Source organism: Nelumbo nucifera, chromosome 7 (assembly GCF_055504915.1).
Source record: "Nelumbo nucifera cultivar China Antique chromosome 7, China Antique-T2T, whole genome shotgun sequence".
Taxonomy (NCBI): domain Eukaryota; kingdom Viridiplantae; phylum Streptophyta; class Magnoliopsida; order Proteales; family Nelumbonaceae; genus Nelumbo; species Nelumbo nucifera.
Genome location: NC_142655.1, coordinates 45,290,487 through 45,295,495, shown reverse-complemented (window position 1 = coordinate 45,295,495; position 5,009 = coordinate 45,290,487). Strand labels below are relative to the sequence as shown.

At 42.2% G+C, this 5,009-nt stretch overlaps 1 non-coding gene across 1 annotated transcript; it reads right to left on the bottom strand.

Moving 5' to 3' along the window:
* Positions 1–1,689: 1,689 nt before the first annotated feature.
* Positions 1,690–1,779, bottom strand: LOC148790449 (small nucleolar RNA snoR14). Its single transcript, XR_016079049.1, has one exon. It is a non-coding gene; the product is annotated as a small nucleolar RNA snoR14 (small nucleolar RNA).
* Positions 1,780–5,009: the final 3,230 nt, after the last annotated feature.

Here is a 5,009-nt window from a genome sequence, read left to right as displayed (position 1 = left end):
GTAGCCTTATATCCTTGTTTTGCTAACTCAAGTAAAAAACTCGGTTTAAATAATTAACTTTTCTAGATAAAGCAGTGTTTTTGGTTTTCCACGGGGGTGGGTAAGTGATTCAATTGTCTGGACCAAATGGTTTAACCCATGACATCTTAATTAAATAATAAAATTATAAAAATAGATAAAAATATAGAAAAGTCACAAAAAAAATTGTAGGAGATGATTATATCGGCCATCTCTATAATATTATATACTAGTAGGGACCCGTGCGATGCACGGGAAAATCTAAAAGATTTAATAATTTATTTTTTATTTAATGTTGATTTATAAAAAATAATTATTGTTAATTGAATATGAACAAATATTTTTAATAAAATTAGTTTTATTAATAATTTATAGTAATTTTAATAATTTTTATTCAATAAATAGTGTAGTCTTAAATAATAGTTTAATCTCTAATAAGTATTAATCTATAAATTATAAAAAATATATAATTACTAAAATTAAATTTATAACAAAAATACAATAAATAGGATAAATTAAATTTCAAAAGTTAAAAAATAGTTGTTTAATCTCAAATAATTAGTGATAATTTTATATTAAATAACAAAAGTAAAAATACATTTATAAATAATTATTGAAAGCATATTTATAAAAAAACAATAAATAATTACTGCAAATAAAATAAATATTAATTATAGTTAGGGGTGATCATGGTACACGAATAGCAGTGGCGGAGGAATTCCGAAGTCCTCTCTCTCTCCCGATTTCTCTCTTCCCCTTCCCCTTTCTCTCCTCCCCTTTTTTCTCGATTTCCTCTATTTTCCGATGTCACAGTAGCAAAGGTAGCAATAGAAGGAATCGTATTCCGAACTGGTTGGCACTTGTATCTCCTGCTTAGCTTTTGGCAGAGTAGCAAAATTCGTCATTGCATCTGGTCCTCTCAACTAAATCGTTGTAGCATCCTCAATAACCCCAATCCAACCGTCCTTCACCACAAGCGAGAAGAGGGCAGGAACTGCACCCAATTCAACCATGGTGGCACGGTTGAATGGGTAAAGCGAGATACCATAGAGGGTTTTAAGGGTGTCGACAAGAGCTAAGATGATATCCCGCTTGCCTCCAACGACGAGAAGGTTGTGTAGGGTCGCGACGATAGTTTGAATAGTGGCAGGGGTCGAAGTGGAAAGGCAGAGAACGTGGGAAAGCGCATCAAGAAGGCTGCGAGTGGACATGAGCACATCGCAGTTGGAGATGGAGATGCTAAGAAGAGTAGCCACCGCATTTCTTTCCTGGGCGACGGTGGAGAGAGCTTCTATTGTTGTGGTTATGCCTCTGAGCCTCCCTAGCTCTCTTGGGTTGATTGATGCGAGGCCGATATAACCAGAGTTTGTTCATATAAATATGCATGCACCTATAACTAGACACTCTTGAAGCTGAACATGACAAATTGTGAATGCAACTGGACGAGTAGGGCTGCTGAATGAGAAGCTTTGTGGAACCAAGAATGACACCAGAAAATCTCACAATACTCCTAAAAGGATACAGAAAACAATAAATCCAAAATATGAAAAAAAATGGAAAGATGCAAATCAAAGAAAATCAAACCCCAAATAAATAAATTAAAAGAAAAAGAAACAAAACCTCCAATGGCATGTTGGAAATGAATTCAAGGTGTTGGTTGTTGTGGAGAAAATGATCAGAACCTGTCCGGAATATTCATGATTAACATCACACTAATAATTTTAGTGGATTGACAAGCCATGAATTTCATCGTCACCTCGTCTTCCCCCAATATCCATCAACACACCATTAACCAGTGTTTTGAAATAAGGAAACTAAAGAGAGTGGAGAACAATCACAAGGTAACCTTCTTCTACTATGAAGATTAGAGAAAGTTACGCCCACTGGGGGAAGCGGACGCTCACTTGCATAGTGCCCTTCTGTATGGACAGTGACAGGACCCCAGAAGCTGTAAATTGGCCGATGCATACCATGGGACATTGGGGGAAGGTTGATTGCTGATCTTGCCCCCGGCGATGTTCATGTCGATGCTTTTCTCGGTGTTGCTGGAAGAATCCATTGAGATAAATCGAAAGCTAGAACTGCAACTGAAATTAGTATGACCTTTTGGTCGGTTCCCACAGACGGCGCCAATTGATGGTGCGCGATCTAGATACTCCTAGCCGGAAGATGATCCGAACACTAGTTGCGTGGCGAGTTGGATCAAGCTGCAAGATAATAGATCAGAGAGCCCAGGGTGGCTAACCCAGCAAGGTTGCTCCAATGCTTAAGTCAGTACTATATTATGGATGCAAACTGAATACTTGAATGCTTGAGTGCTAGTGAGTTAATAATCGTGCGTACCTTTTCCTTGGGGTTTGATGTCCTTATATAGTGGAGTAGACGTGGATCTTACAACAAAAGCTCCGGGGGAGGCTTCTGGAGTTGATTATGTGGCTCTTCAGCTCTTTAGCTTCGAAATGGTACTTCAGTTCTTTAGCCCCAAAATGGATTGGGTGTCGAGGTGCCTTTACGCCGAGGTGGTTTTGGGCCGAGGTGACTGAATACCCGAGTACTAATTATTGCGGACCAAGTTCCTTTGGCCGAGTTGTCACCCCTCTAGTAGATCGCATCCACGTGACCTCTTCTTACTAGGTCGTGCCAAATCACCCTTCATCAATTGCCCCCCACTCCTTGTACTGGGGGTCCTTACCTAGTGCGGGGAGTTCCTGACGAGTACAGGTGGATTTGGCACGAAGTCTAGGTGACTTGGAGGGCAGACCGTTGGTCGGACCTATTCAATCATCTGGCTCAACCAAGAAATGGCCCAGATCGCATCTCGGTTAGGTGTGGACATCACACTGTTTATAAATTCCGCGGACATCAAAGGGCGCACTCAACCGATTTCGTCCTTGGGTAGCGTGCAGCCGGTTTTCCTGGGAGTCGTTGGATTGCACAGATCTCAACCGTTGATTGCCGGATGTGGTGGATTATAAATAGGGGCCGAAAGGCCCATTATCCTCACCATAAATCGTGTAATTGAGCTTTCTTGAAATCGCGTCGGAGTCCTTCAGCTCGCCATTCTCTCCCCTTGTGTCCGAGGTCGTTATCGCCTTCTTTGGTGAGTTCGTCTTCTTTCACTGGTTGTTCCCTTTTTCCTTTCCTGTCCAATATGTCTAGTGCTAGCATAGATAGGTTACTTAGTGATTCTAGTGAGCCCGGGGGTGCCGACGTGCCGTCCTCAACTCCCATCGGTGAGGCTAGCTCTTTGCTAGAGAGCTCCTCTTTGAACCTTTTAGGAGAAATGCCTTTACCTGACATCGGGCAATCTCAGTTTGAGGGACCTGAACCTTAGGTAGAGCGGCCGACCTCCGGAGAGGGGGTCTCGTCTTCTACTCGAGGTCGGGATCTAGACAGCTTCATGTTAGACAGTTTTGTATGCCCTTAGCTTCAATCAGAATGATGTACTTTATGAGTTTATTGTAAATGAATAAAAGTGCATATTTGATTCATGTTCCCTTGGTATGTTTCTGTGTAATACCCATAAACTGGAAGCTTAATGAGACTCGTGTTAGTTTAGAATGTTCACAGCCAGTGGGTCGGTCTGGGGAGACCTATCCTGATAAGGCTGACACTGTGGTGCCACCAAGTCGGTTGGGGTGGCCTGTCTCAGCTGCCAGGGTGAGACCCTAGGCACATACAGTGTAGGATTAATTGAATCTTTGAACTGAACCAGATTTCCAGTATTGCCCTGGACCATGAGATTGATGGGTAAAACTGAAAAGTTAAACCCGACCCCTAGACTCGATTATGATACTGCACTAGGTGTCGGATTGGGCTGTCTTTGATGTACCAATCAGTGAGATCCTTAGCGGGGGTCAAAACCTGAGTATGTTGGGATAGTCTGAGAACTCATCTGAGTGGGTGATCATAGTGACAGGATCAATCCCTTTGTCGGACAAAGGTAATGATCGGGGATGCACTCTCACTGATGGAAACCAAGACTGCCGGTAGCCGATTTCAATTGTTGAGATTTGTTTTGCAAAGTATATTTTATATGAGATATAAAGTATATATATTATGGTTTCTAAAAGATTTGCAAAAATGTTTTAATTCCCGGGATCCATAGAAGTAGAGAGTGCAACAATGTTCCTTGCAGCCGAGGGAGAGGTCATCTCTTGTCGGGCAGTGTATGATCATTATGGGCTGAGAGGTTAAGTGTAAGACCATTGAGGATAATACCTGATGAGCTAATCTTGCATCTGCCCATAGTCCCTGGGTGTTACAAGGTGGCTTGGCCCAGGGACCACTTAGGGTAAGTGTTGGGCCCATAGAGCCCATTTGATGGGTTTTAGGGGTGCACTGTCCATAATAGTGTATTCGGCCAGGCCTTATAACAAAGGATGGACCGAACCCATGTGCCTGATGTGTAGATCAATGCTTGGGTCCCACGCCATACAAGGAAGCCCAACTGGGTAGCAGTTAGGAAGGTTAAGTGAGCACATAAGCTTAATGGGCCTAAAGCCCATTTCGAATTGGGCTAGTTAATTAGTTAATTACGGGGCGAATTCTGAGATGGATTAGCAGATACGATAGGGTCTTGACCCTATCCACTCAGAGAGTCCAGATCTGAATGTGATTCAGATCTAGAAACCTCCTAATGAGATTAAGAGAAAGCTAATCTAATCTGCAGAAAAGATAAGGGTTTATCCTTATCACCTAAAGAGAGGGCTGATCCAAATATTATTTGGATAAGCAGATTAGAAGCTGATCTTTTAGGTTAACAAAAGAAGGAGGGGGCGGCAGCTTTTAGAAGACACAGATATTCAGATCCTTTGGAGTGCTGAAATCACAGAAGAAAGGAATTCTTTCTTGCCGCCTCCCTGTTCTTACCGCCCTGTTTGCTTGTTCGATCTCCAGTTGTGGGAGAAGTCAAGATTCGATCTTGACATCAGTTCTTGGAGGAATAATTGATAGGAAGCTGTGTTCACGTGCCGTCCTGCTGTTTCTTG